Genomic DNA, 13,699 nt, shown 5'->3' with positions numbered 1-13,699 from the left:
CCGGCCTTGGCCTCCCAAAGTGCTGGGATTACAGGAGTGAGCCACCCTGCCCGGCTGCTTTGACTTTTTTTTTTTTTTTTTTTTTTGAGACGGAGTCTCACTGTGTCTCCCAGGCTGGAGTGCAGTGGCGTGATCTCGGCTCACTGCAAGCTCCGCCTCCCGGGTTCATGCCATTCTCCCGCCTCAGCCTCCCGAGTAGCTGAGACTACAGGCGCCCGCCACCACGCCCGGCTAGTTTTTTGTATTTTTAGTAGAGACGGGGTTTCACCGTGTTAGCCAGGATAGTCTCGATTTCCTGACCTCGTGATCCACCCGCCTCGGCCTCCCAAAGTGCTGGGATTACAGGCTTGAGCCACCGCTCCCGGCCTGCTTTGACTTTTTAATACCCCTCCAAATTCTTCTACTAAATTCTTTTTTGCTACCATCTTCTTAATTCCTAATAGCTTTTCTTTGTTCTCTGTATGCTTCCTTTTAAAAAAAAAATTGCATCATTATCATGTTTCATGGATGTATGGGTTCTCATATAGCTCAGAAATATCAATGGTAATTTTGTTTTCGTTGTGTGGAGTTTTTTGTTGTCTTTTATTTTTGTCTTCAGGATGTATGTTTCCTCCATACTGTTTTGTTTTTGGTCTTTTTCCTCACCTCAGTGGAAAACCACTATTCTGGTACCAATGTAAATCGTTTTTACATTGGTAAAAATGTAGTTGGGTGAAGGGGTGGCCTGCCCCTTCACACCTGTGGGCGTTTCTCGTTTGGTGGAACGAGAGACTTGAGAAAAGAAATGAGACACAGAGACAAAGTATAGAGAAAGAAAAAGTGGGCCCGGGGACCGGCGCTCAGCATACAGAGGACCCACGCCGGTACCGGTCTCTGAGTTCCCTCAGGATTTATTGATCATTATCTTTACCATCTTAGGAAAAGGGAAGTGGCAGGATAATAGGATCATCCTAGGGAGAATGTCAGCAGTAAAACATATGAATAAAGATCTCTGTGACATAGGTTTAAGGAAAAGTGCTGTGCCTTGATATGCATATGTAAATATCTCCATAAACCTTTTTAGTGCATAAAGAGCAGCATTGCGCTAGCAAGTCCCACCTTTCGCGGCGCCCTAAGGTGGTTTTCTCCTTTCTCAGTAAACAGAACATACAATCGGGTTTTACACCAAGATGTTCCATTGCCCAGGGACGGGCAGGAGACAGATGCTTTTCTCTATCTCAACTGCCAAGAGGCCTTCTTTCCTCTTATACTAGTCCTCCTCAGCACAGACCCTTCACGGGTGTCAGGCTAGGGGACGATCAGGCCTTTCCCTTCCCACGAGGCCATATTTCAGACTATCATATGGGGAGAAACCTTGGACAATACCTAGCTTTCCTAGGCAGAAATCCCTGCGACCTTTGGCAGTGTAGTGTCCCTGGGTACTTGAGATTAAGAGAATGGTGATGACTTTTCACAAGCATACTGCCTTCAGGCACTTGTTTAACAAAGCACACCCTGCACAGCCCAAAATCCTTTAAACCTTGAGTCACCACAGCACATGTCTCTTGCAAGGACAAGGTTGGGGGTAGGGTCACAGATTAACAGCATCTCAAATACAGAACAAAATGGAGTCTCTTATGTCTATTTCTTTCTATATAGACACAGTAACAGTCTGATCTCTCTTTCTTTTCCCCACAGTTGGGAAACCCCTATTGTCATTATTTTTAGGTTTTTCCTCCTGGGAGATTAGATTTCTTAGGCTTCTTCCAGTCTCCTGCGTGGAGGGCAAAGGTCTGACTGCCCATGGCCTGGTAAGTGGATGGAAGAAGCAACCTGAGATACCTACTGTTAAGCTACTAAATGAGAGCGCATCAAGGTGAACTTTTTTTTTTTTGAGACGAGTCTCACTCGGTCACTCAGACTGGAGTGCAATGGCACGATCTCAGCTCACCGCAACCTCCGCCTCCTGAGTTCAAGCAATTCTCCTGCCTCAGCCTCCTGAATAGCTGAGATTACAGGTGCCTTCCACTATGCCTGGCTAAATTTTTGTATTTTTAGTAGAGATGAGGGTTCACCATATTGGCCAGGCTGGTCTTGAACTCCTGACCTCAGCTGATCCACCTGCTGCAGCCTCCCAAAGTGCTGGGATTACAGGTGTGACTCACCATGCCAGGACATGTGAAAGTTTTATCACAAAGTGATGCTAGGGGAAAGAGAAAGCTCACCACATCACTATCATGCCTTTAGGCCAACTGAGCTAGCACCCATGGCTCCTCTCCTGCCATCCACTTCCTACTTAGGGTGATCACATAATTAGTAATGTAGAGGTTCATTGTTAGAACCAAGCTTATCTGTTACAAAATAGGCTTTCTTAAGAATGTGATATTCATCCAGTAGAGGCCTAGTCCCATGATAACAGGGCAAACAATTTTGAACTCCTTGTTAGATTATATTAAAGTTCTCACACAGTTTGAAGTTGCTGCAATTAGCATTCAGCCTGCATATATTCACTCAATCCTCCTGTTTTCAGCATAGTACCTGCCCATTTACTCCCCAACACACACACCTCAGTCTAGAACCCACATCTCTGTCCAGGCTCAGTGGCTCACATTTGTAATCTGAGCATTTTCAGAGGCTGATGCAGGAGGATCACTTGAGCCCAGGAATTTGAAACTAACCTAGGCAACATAGTGAGACCCTGTCTCTACAAAAAAATTAAAAATTAGCCAAGCACGGTGGTGCTATGTAGTCTCAGCTACCCAGGAAGCTGAAGTAGGGAGGACCGCTGGAGCCTGGGAGGTCGAGGTCGAGGCTGCAGTGAGCGAAGATGGCGCCACTGCATTCCAGGGCAACAGAGCAAGACCCTGTCTGGGGAAAAAAAAGGAGGGGCAGGGAGGGGAGAAAATAGAACCTATCTGCATTGGTCTCTCCAGGGAATAGATGTCCAGTCATCAGAAGCTGTTGGGGAGGGTGTCTGGGAATCTAACGTCACTTTTTCTTCTTTACTCTGTCCCTTCCCGTTTACCCAAGATTTCAGAGGTATCTGATCCCAAGCCTTTTGAGGATTTTCAGAGTAAGTTAGTTTAGTTCTCAATCCACTTCTAGCCAAAATTCACTCTTTTAGGTAGGTTAAATCTCTTACCATTAGTTCCCCTGCTTTTCAGCTTCCAAAATTTTGTTCTGCTGTCTCTTTTCGTGTTCTCTCTGTTCTAGTTGTGTTAGGTCTTTTTTCTTTTTCTTTTTTTTTTTTAAATTTTTCCTTGGGGTTTTGAGAGGAAAACAAAATTTGATATATGTATTCAATGCACTATCTTATTATGGAACACCATACCGTTATTGATGTTACAGGCTTGGATCTTGAACATCCTAACCCAGTTTAAGAGCTGAAGCTCTCAGTTTTCTTTAGTTCGACACCTTACATAGCAGTGTGTGATCCTCTGGCTCACTTGAATTGCTGCTCTTTGCCATTATGTCTTTGGGAAAGTTAATTAACTACAACTGGAACACAAGGATCTTAGATACAGTTATCATTTAATACAAATGAAGTACTAAACTAGCCATTTCATTTTTGGCTACTAATAATGGCTGCCTTCACCTGGAAAGAAAATGATGCTGTTATTAGTAATAATTCCTATCATGTTTGGAGGAGCTTTTAGTTGAAAAGATCTAAATATTCCTTGAACTCCTGTGGACTTCTTATTACAGACTCTCAAGGCTAAGCTTTAAAATTGAGAAAAATCAATTTTCTGACTCCTGCCAATAGCAATTCTTGGGAGACGATTAAGGGTCAGCCTGGCAGATTAACATTGTTGATCTAAAACAAAGCTAATAATTTTCATCTTTTACCCAATGTTCCAATCAGTGTTCTCAAGTTAATAACGTTAGCTTCCTGAAGCGAGCCTACAGTCTTTATATTTTCCATTTAATTGGATTTTATCAAGCAGTATTTGAATTTCCATTCCATAAGGTGGTGCTGACTAAACGCTAAGTGTAGTAAAACTGGTATTAAATCTCTTGTATTTGGGCACTTTAAGGATGATCTGGGCATGAAAATCGGATATTATGCTGCAGATAGCATGCTAATTTTTTATGTGGCTTTAATAAATTGCCACAAATGGAGTGGCTTAAACAACTCAAATATCTTACAGTTCTGTAGATCAGTAAGTGTAAGGGGGTAGATGCAGTCAATATTTACAAAAGGATTAAAGTACAATCTTTATTAATTTGAAAATAAAGATTGAAATCTGACACAGGTCTTAGTGAGCTAAAATCAAGGTATCTGCAGGCTGCACTTCTTTCTAGAGCATCTAGGGGAGCATACGTTTTCAGCTCATTTGGATTGTTGGTGGAATTCAGTTCCTTGAGTCTCTGGGACTGATGTCCTTGTTTTCATGCAGGTTGTAAGCTGAAGACTCTTCCCACCTTTTGGAGGGAGTCACCTTCCTTACCTTGTGGCCTTGTCCTCAACCCCCAGCAGCAGCAGGTTGAAACCTCGCATCAAATCTCTCCAACTCTTCTATCCCATAGCTCTCTGAAAACAGCCATGCATATAGTCTCCAATCTTAAGGATGCTTGTGATTAGATTGGGTACTTCCTGATAATCCAGAACAATCTCCCCGTTTGAAGGTCCATTACCTTAATCACATCTACAAAGTCCATTTTACCATGAAAGGTTCTGGGGATTAGGATATGAACATCTGTGGGGGAACATCATCCTGCCTACATGTGCAGTAAATACAGTTTGTTCTGTAACTAAAAAATGAAGTTGTTTAGAATTGGCAGCTTGAAAATTCAAGGTAAAAACATTCTCCCAAAATAAATACGTGTTGTATTATTTGCTTAAATCTGTTGAAGGAAGATAGCAGAAACACAACTGGCTTTTTATAGTGTACCTTCTCCTCCCAAAATTGGGTTATTTTAGTTTTGGTTTTATCTTTAATCTTTGGTTAAGATTCTTCAAAATAATAAAGATTATACTTTAATCCTTTTGTAAATATTGACTGCATCTACCCCCAAAGTGACAGCCATTACAATAGGGCAGATAAAAATGGAGCAACTTCTTTTTGCTATTGTTAGACACTGACAAAATCATTCAGATGAAGAGCAAATTAAAATGGAGCTACTGAATAGTTTAAAAGGCAAATGTTGCCTTTCTTTGCTATCTCTTACCCAAAAACTTCAGCGTGTGATCCGAAGACAGACTGGCAATATTGTCTACTGCCTTTTAGCATGCTCCAAAAAGCAGCTGATTATCTTGGAAGGGCTTCAAAAGCAATTAAGAAAATCCCTTATGTCAAGTTACATTTCAGACAGGACAAATTAGATGTATGGGAAAATGTCCTGATAAAGTACTCAAGAAATAATGAATCTGTGTACAATTTGTAATTGCTCCTGCAAAAAATTTACAACATAAAAGGGCCTGTTAACCTGAGACTGAGACTGGAAGCTCACTGATGGTTTTTTTTTTTTTTTTTCATTACAAATGCAAATGCCTTTTGAAATTGAGCCCAGAGCATTTTTAAATGTCCAAAATGTAATTCAAAACATTGTTTATTACATTTCTGTCTGGGCTCTTCACTGCATCACAAGCTGCTTTGTAAATGCTGACTTTTCAGCCAGCAGGTCTGCAATGAAAAATGGCCGATCGGGCTGGCTGATGTAGAGTGTGTTCTAAAGGGCAGCTCTGCGCCAGGATGAAGGGTAAGGGTTAGCGCAAATGCCACAAAAAGATGGTGATGGATGGTAATTGGAAAGACATTCCAGTTGTTAAGTGTCACTGAGATCGTTGCGTTTGTTTCTACGTTATGCATTAAAGATAGACAGATAACCTTCTATCTGCATAACCCCATCCCTGTAACTACAGAACAATGCAATCTCCATGGATCACGGATAATAAGTTTCTCAGGGCAGGGGTTGGTGGATTGGGTGCTGGAGGCTGGGGATGCTTAGTCAGAACGAGGTGTCATCTAGATAGAGTACTTTTATCACAGTGCTGGGAAATTCAAATGCAATTTTCTTCCCTTATGAACTACTATTCCCCTGTGAGTAAACTGATTTCAACTCTTCTAAGCTACTTGGATTTTTTTCCTCAATTTCCTAACTTTTGAAGTATGGATGTGCTCATTGCTAATTTTTTCCCCCATGATAAACATTAGCAAGTGGGAAGTTATTATACGGTTATTATACAATATTTATAGACCACTTTTTATTTGTGAAGTTTTTTGAAGGTCTCTTAAATATGAACTGTTTCCAAATAACCTTGGGCTTATTTTTTATCTTGATCCAAATCCCATGGAAGCAAACCAATCATGAAGCTCTCTTAAAAGTCATTGGGAGCCCCAGGCTCAGAACCCAGCTGTGCAGCATGAACTATTAGGCCCAGTGCTGCGGGAAGCTTTGAGTAACTGAGCCACGGGGACTGATGCTCATTTAGGAATCAAAGTTGGTGCTTTGTTTCCTGAAGCCTTTGCCTGAGCCGAGGAAGGTGGAATAAATCCCTCACAGGAGTTCAAATTGTATAGACTTTACTTTAAACACAAATTCTTAAAACAATTCCTTTTGAGACAGTTTAACACAGTGATGTCTTTTCTGTTTAAAGACTAGGGAACAACAACAACAAAGCCAATAAAAAAGCAAACTTCAGAGTCTTCATATCCACAGGATGACTCCAATTTCTAAGTTTGTCTTCATTAATGTTCTCTTCCACTTTCATCAGTCCGTGTTCTCTCTTGGCGAGCTTTTTCCAATTTTCATCCACACCATCACGGGTACATACTCTGAAACCTCCCGATTATTTCTGTTATGTCCATCTACCTTCCTCTGCTTTATACCTTGATCATATTCCTTTTTATCTCTCACCAAAGTGTTTTTCTTGATTTGCTCAGTTATCATTTGACATAATAATGGTGCCTACTAAGTACATTTCTAAGTGCTTTACTGGTATAAATTGTGATAAATTTGTGATAAAAATAACCCTATTGCATATTATTATTGTGCCATTTCATAGGTGGAAGACCCGAGACACAGTGATAAGTGTTTGGCCTCTTGTTGTCAGGTGGTGGAGTCAGGATTCATGCCCAGGTGACCTGGCTCCAGAGTTCACACTGCTTACCCCTGTTTTTCACTGGCTCTTGTATTAGGGAGAGTATCAGCTTTAAGGTCAGAGAGACCTGAGTTTGAATGCAGATCCTGACGTTTACATATAAACACCCTGGAAGTTTGACCTTGGGCAAGTTTAGCAACTTCACTGAGCTTCAGTTTCCTCAACAGTAAAACAGATATTTGTGTGAAGAAAACTGAGATAACCCCTGTCAAAGTCCATGACCATGGTAGGTGCTTGATACAATTTAAAATGTCAGCTAAGGCAGGGTGTGGTAACTCACACCTGTAATCCCAGCACTTTTGGAGACTGAATTTGATACCAGCCCTGGCAACAAAGTGAGACTCTGTCTCTACAAAATAATTGGGCGGTGTGGTGTCCCCTGCCAACTGCCACTGCACTCCAGCCTGTCTCTAAAAAAAAAAAAGTGTCAGATAATTCTTTCTCTCCTTCAGTGTTCTCAGCTTCATAATTTGCAAAGGAAATTAACTAATATTTGTGTGTTGAAGAAGAAGAGATTTAATATGTTGCTTCTAAGGTAACCTCAGGTATGGTGACTTTTCAGGTTGGTGGACTTTTCAATACTACAAGTCCACCTAGGAAGAGTTACATCTCTGAAATTGGACCAAGTCACACATGCTTGGGTGTACTTATTTTTGATCTGGATCTTTTATATTTCACTTACATGTTCTTGTAAGTGAAATGATCTTCAGGAAATGTTTTGAATGAAGAAATGAAGTGGAGCAGCAACCACCTGCTTGTGGGTTTGTATCATATCATGAAGAGCTGATGGGCTGGTCTGGTGCTCCAAGAATGGCAATGACCCATGGCAAATGCCTGGGCAGAGGCAGCAGTAGAATCCTCCCTGGCCACAGGGCCAGCTGTTTCTGACTGCACACAGTGCAGTGAGAACTTCCCTTTCCAACCTGGACCTTTTCTAGGAACCACACGGGCTGTTAATTTTACAATGGCAAATACAACTGCAGATGGCTGTGTGCAAGATTGGGTTGCAGGATAAACATGATGAGGTACCCACTTTCTGGGGACAAAATGGAAAGCTTTATCTTTTCTGTTACACTTATCTCAACAGCAATTAGAATCACAGGCTATTGCCAAGTTTCAGGTACACTTATTGATATATGATGAAAAGGATATGTAAAATTTGTTGTATTCAACAAATGAGCCCTTCCTCGAATAAGTCCTCACATCATTTTTATCATCAGCTTGAACTAATATTTCGCTCTACACCCCTTCCTTTACTTGACTTTTCCCCACGTAAATTTGGGCGTGTTAATCCACAGGCATTTATTATCTACTCTATGTGCTTTCCTGTGCATTTGGAAACATCAAGAAAAAATCCGCCGGGCGAGGTGGCTCAAGCCTGTTAATCCCAGCACTGTGGGAGGCCGAGGCGGGCGGATCACAAGGTCAGGAGATCGAGACCATCCTGGCGAACACGGTGAAACCCTGTCTCTACTAAAAATACAAAAAATTAGCCGGGAGTGGTGGTGGGCACCTGTAGTCCCAGCTACTCAGGAGGCTGAGGCAGGAGAATGGCGTGAACCCGGAGGGCAGAGCTTGCAGTGAGCTGAGATCCGGCCACTGCACTCCAGCCTGGGTGACAGAGCGAGACTCCATCTCAAAAAAAAAAAAAAAGAAAAAATCAAGTCCAATCTTCATCCTTAAAGATCTTGAAATCGAATAAGAGCTAAAGAGCTAAGAATAAAACATATACAAATGCTATACAAACATATTAATATTTTTGGAATGGCTATTTGCAAACTACCAATTATTTAGTTTTTTTATAGGTCTAGTCTATGCATAAATTAAGCATATATTTATGCACATATTCCATTTTAAAAATACAGCTGAAAGGATGTTGTACATACTGTTGTATTCCTTGCCTTTTTTCATTGAATAGTATGTTTTGTAGGTCATTTTATAGCTGTACATATGTATCTGCTCCATTATTATTTTATTTTAGCTCTGGGATACATGTGCAGGATGTGCAGGTTTGTTACATAAGTAAACATGTCTCATGGTGGTTTGCTGCACCTATCAACCCATCACCCAGGTATTAAGCCCAGCATGCATTAGCTCTTTATCCTGATGCTCTCCCTCCCCCTGCCGCACCTCCCCCACCCCCCACAGGCCCCAGTATGTGTTGTTCCTCTTCCTGTGTCCATATATTCTCATTGTTCAGCTCCTATTTACAAGTAGAAACATGGTATTTGGTTTTCTGTTCCTGTGTTAGTTTGTTGAGGATAATGGCTCCAGCTCCATCTGTGTTCCTGCAAAGGACATGATCTTGTTCCTTTTTATGGCTGCATAGTATTCCATGGTGTATATGTGCCACATTTTTCTTTATCCAGTCTATCATTGATGGGTATTTGGGTTGATTCTATGTCTTTGCTATTGTGAAGAGTGTTATAATGAACATATATATGCATGTATCTTTATAGTAGAATATTTATATTCCTTTGTGTATATACGTAATAATGGGATTGCTGGGTCAAATGATATTTCTGTTTCTAGGTCTTTGAGAAATCGCCACACTATCTTCCACCATGGTTGAACTAATTTACATTCCCACCAACAGTGTAAAAACATTTCTATTTCTCCATAGTCTTGCCAGCATCTGTTGTTGTTTCTTGACTTTTTGATAATCACCATTCTGACTGGTGTGAGGTGTTGTCTCATTGTGGTTTTTATTTGCATTTCTGATCAGTGATAAGCTTTTTTTTAATATGTCCATTGGCGCATAAATGTTTTTTTTTGAGGAGGGTCTGGTCATGTCCTTTGTCCACTATTTAATGGTTTTTTTTTTTTTCTTGTAAATTTGTTTACGTTCCTTGTAGATTCTGGATATTAAACCTTTGTCAGATACATAGATTGCAAAAATTATCTCCCATTCTGTAGGTTGTCTGTTCGCTCTGATGATGGTTTATTTTGCTGTGCAGAAGTTCTTTAGTTTAATTAGATCCCATTTGTCAATTCTGGCTTTTGTTGCTATTGCTTTTGGTGTTTTAGTCATGAAATCTTTGCCTGAGCCTATGTCCTGAATGGTATTGCCTAGATTTTGTCCCAGGTTTTTTTTTTTTTTTTGAGACAGAGTTGCTCTGTTGCCTAGGCTGGAGTGCAGCAGTATAATCTTGGCTCACTGAAACCTCTGCCTCTCAGGTTCAAGTGATTCTTCTGCCTCGAGTAACTAGAACTACAGATGTGTGTCACCACACCCAGATAATTTTTGTATTTTTGTAGAGAAGGGGTTTTGCCATGTTGCTCCGGCTGGTCTCGAACTCCTGACCTCAAGTGATCTGCCTGCCTCAGCCTCCCCAAGTGATGGGATTATAGGTGTGAGCCACTGCACCCGGCCTTTAATCCATCTTGAGTTAATTTTTGTATAAGGTGTAAGGAAGGGGTCCAGTTTCAATTTTCTGCATATGGCTAGTCAGTCCTCCCAGCACCATTTATTAAATAAGAAATCCTTTCCTCATTGCTTGTTTTTGTCAGCTTTGTCAAAGATCAGATGGTTGTAGATGTGCAGTTTTATTTTCGAGTTCTCTATTCTGTTCCATTTGCCTATGTGTCTGTTTTTGTACCGGTACCATGCTGTTTTGGTTACTGTAGCCTTGTAGTATAGTGTGAAGTTGGGTAGTATGTTGCCTCCAGTTTTGTTCTTTTTGCTTAGGATTGTCTTGGCTATACAGGCTCTTTTTTGGTTCCATATGAATTTTTAAAAAGTTTTTTTTTAATTCTGTGAAGAATGTCAATGGTAGTTTAGTGGGAATAGCATTGAATCTATAAATTGCTTTGGGCAGTATGGCCATTTTCACAATATTGATTCTTCCTGTCCGTGAGCATGGAATGTTTTTGCTCCATTATTTTTAACAGCCTCATAGTATGTCATATGAAAGTCAGTTATTTTCTTTTATTATTACCTTATTGTTTTAACCCCAAATGGGTACATTGAATCTGATCATTCACCTTCTCAATCTTGACTTAAATGAATTTTAATTGATTAAAAAAATTGCTCTTAAGGGAGAAAGTGTTAATAACCGAGGATTTTGACATTGATGTTTGGGATATCATTGAAACAAGTATAGGTCTTCTTTCTGTGACTATTTTGAAGGAGATGACATTTAGTTGGATTTATTTTCTGGCTTATTTATTTTAAAAAGCAGCCTTATGAAGTCACAGTCATAACAACATAAACAAGTGCTAAAAAAGCACTGAAGAGCTTCTGAGTATGGAGCAATTGTAGGAGTGATTTTTAATAAAGTGGTGCCCTTTTGTGTCATGGTTGCCATAACAGTAGATGTAATCCCTGCCCCACTGCTCCGTTCACATGTGAAACTGGGGCTTTGGCTTCCTTAGTCTACTTGCTTATTTTATTTTATTTTATTTTATTTTGGTAAGAATACTTGACATGAAGTCTAACCTCTTAATAAATTTTTGATTGTGCAATTCAATATTATTAATTATAGGGATAATGTTGTACAGAAGATATCTAGAACTTATTCATCCTGTATAACAGACTTTATAGCCATCGATAAGCAACTCCTATTTCCCCTTCCTTCTAGCCTCTGGCAGCTGTCATTCTACTCTCTCTTATATGAGTTTCACTATTTTAGATTAATCTTATAAATGGAATCATGTAGATTTGTTTTTCTGTGACTGGCTTATTTCACTTAGCATAATGTCCTCAGGATCTATCCATGTTATCTCATATTGCAGGATTTCCTCTTTCTTAAGCTGAATAATAATTGACTGTATGTATATATCACATTTTCTTTATCCATTCATCTGTTGATGGACAGTTAGGTTGTTTCCATGGCTTGGCTATTGTGAACAGTGCTGCAATGAACATGGGAGTGCTAATATCTATTTGAGATCCTGATTTCAATTCTTTTGGATAAATATCCAAAGATGGATTGCTGGATCATATGGTAGTTCTGTTTTTAATTTTTTGAGGAATCTCTATACTGTTTTTCATGGTGGTTGCATCATTTTGCTTTCTTGCTAATAATGTACAAGGGTTCCAACTTCTCCGCATCTTATCCAACATTAGTTGTCTTTTGTTTTTTGAGCCTAGCTATTCTAATAGGTGTGAGGTGATATCTCATGATGGATTTTCTTTGTATTTCCCTGATGATTAGTGATCTTGAACATCTTTTCATATACCTATTGGCCATTTGCATGTCTTATTTGGAGAACTATCTATTCAAGTTTTAAACCCATCTAAAAATCATGACTAATTTTTTTTTGCTATTAAATTATAATAATTCTTTGTATATTTTGGAAATTAACCCTTATCTGATGTATGCTTTACAAATATTTTCTCCCATTCTATAATTGCCTTTTCAGTCTGTTGATTTTTTTCTTTTCTTCAGTCTTGTTTTTACTGTTGTTATTGTTTGTTTGCTTGTATGTTTAAAGGCATCATAAAAAAGAAAATAACATGCTCAGCAAACTTTGGTAATTCCAATTTTTAATACTATAAGAGCTGATGCTTATAATGCTGTCTTAGAAATTCTGAGATGCCTGTATCATTGTTGAAGAAAAACAAAATCTATGCTAGTTTAGGTACCTATATTTTATTCTAAAAATTTTTAATGCATTTAACTATTGTGCCAAGTGCTATCTATGCATTATGTCATTGAATCCTCATGTACATGAGGTAGATACTCTGTATTTCACTGATGAAACAAACTCAGGGAAACTAAATAACACCCCAGTTACACAGTAAGTAGCAAAGATGGCACTGAGGTCTGGTTGTATCCAAAGCGCATATTATTTTTGTTCTGCCACACTACCTCTAAGTCTTTGAAAACTGTGGATCTGAATGTTATACATATGCATGCACACATATACGTGCACATCCACCCACATACAATTACTAGAATAGTAGTTCTGGGACATTTGAGGTAAACTTTTGTTGTAGATAGGGGTTTAGACACCCACACTATAACGCTATACTGGTCTTTTTACTTTAAAAACCTTTTGGCAGCGTTGCCAACAAGTAACCAGCTTCAGTTATATGAATTTTATTTCACCCTTGTATTGTCTGCTTTGGGTTGGTGGTGATGTGATGAGTAGGTGGAAAAGTCATTGCTTAGTGTTCACTATGTGCTATACTAAGCAAAGAACTTTGTAAGATGTACACATGTGGAAGCTCCCCTATATCATATCAAAGCCCGCTTTTCTTGAGGAAAACCTGTGTCATGTGGTTCCTGTAGACTGGGCTCCTCTTCCGTGCCCTGTCCAAGGATGGTCATATTATACTCACCTGGGGGCAGAATACTCAAGTTTCCTGACCAAAAGAATTGGGTCAGGCACAGGCATATGGCCCAAGTTGTGTAAATTTGACTTTTCCATGAGATTTTTGCAAAAGGAAAGGCATTTTCTCTTTATTTTCTTTTTTTTTTTTGAGACGGAGTCTCGCTGTGTCTCCCAGGCTGGAGTGCAGTGGGGCGATCTCAGCTCACTGCAAGCTCCGCCTCCCGGGTTCCCGCCATTCTCCCGCCTCAGCCTCCGAGTAGCTGGGACTACAGGCGCCCGCCACCACGCCCGGCTAATTTTTTGTATTTTTAGTAGAGACGGGGTTTCACCATGTTAGCC

General features: G+C 39.9%; 1 protein-coding gene across 1 annotated transcript in view; it reads right to left on the bottom strand.

Annotated features, from left to right (window-relative positions):
• The window catches only part of NUDCD2 (NudC domain containing 2), a 991,190-nt gene that overhangs the window by 80,746 nt on the left and 896,745 nt on the right, over positions 1-13,699 (bottom strand). The window lies entirely within an intron of this gene.

Source organism: Macaca thibetana, chromosome 6 (genome assembly GCF_024542745.1).
Source record: "Macaca thibetana thibetana isolate TM-01 chromosome 6, ASM2454274v1, whole genome shotgun sequence".
Classification (NCBI taxonomy): domain Eukaryota; kingdom Metazoa; phylum Chordata; class Mammalia; order Primates; family Cercopithecidae; genus Macaca; species Macaca thibetana.
The sequence above is the reverse complement of the archived record's forward strand: the minus strand, read 5'-3'. Positions and strand labels throughout refer to the sequence as shown.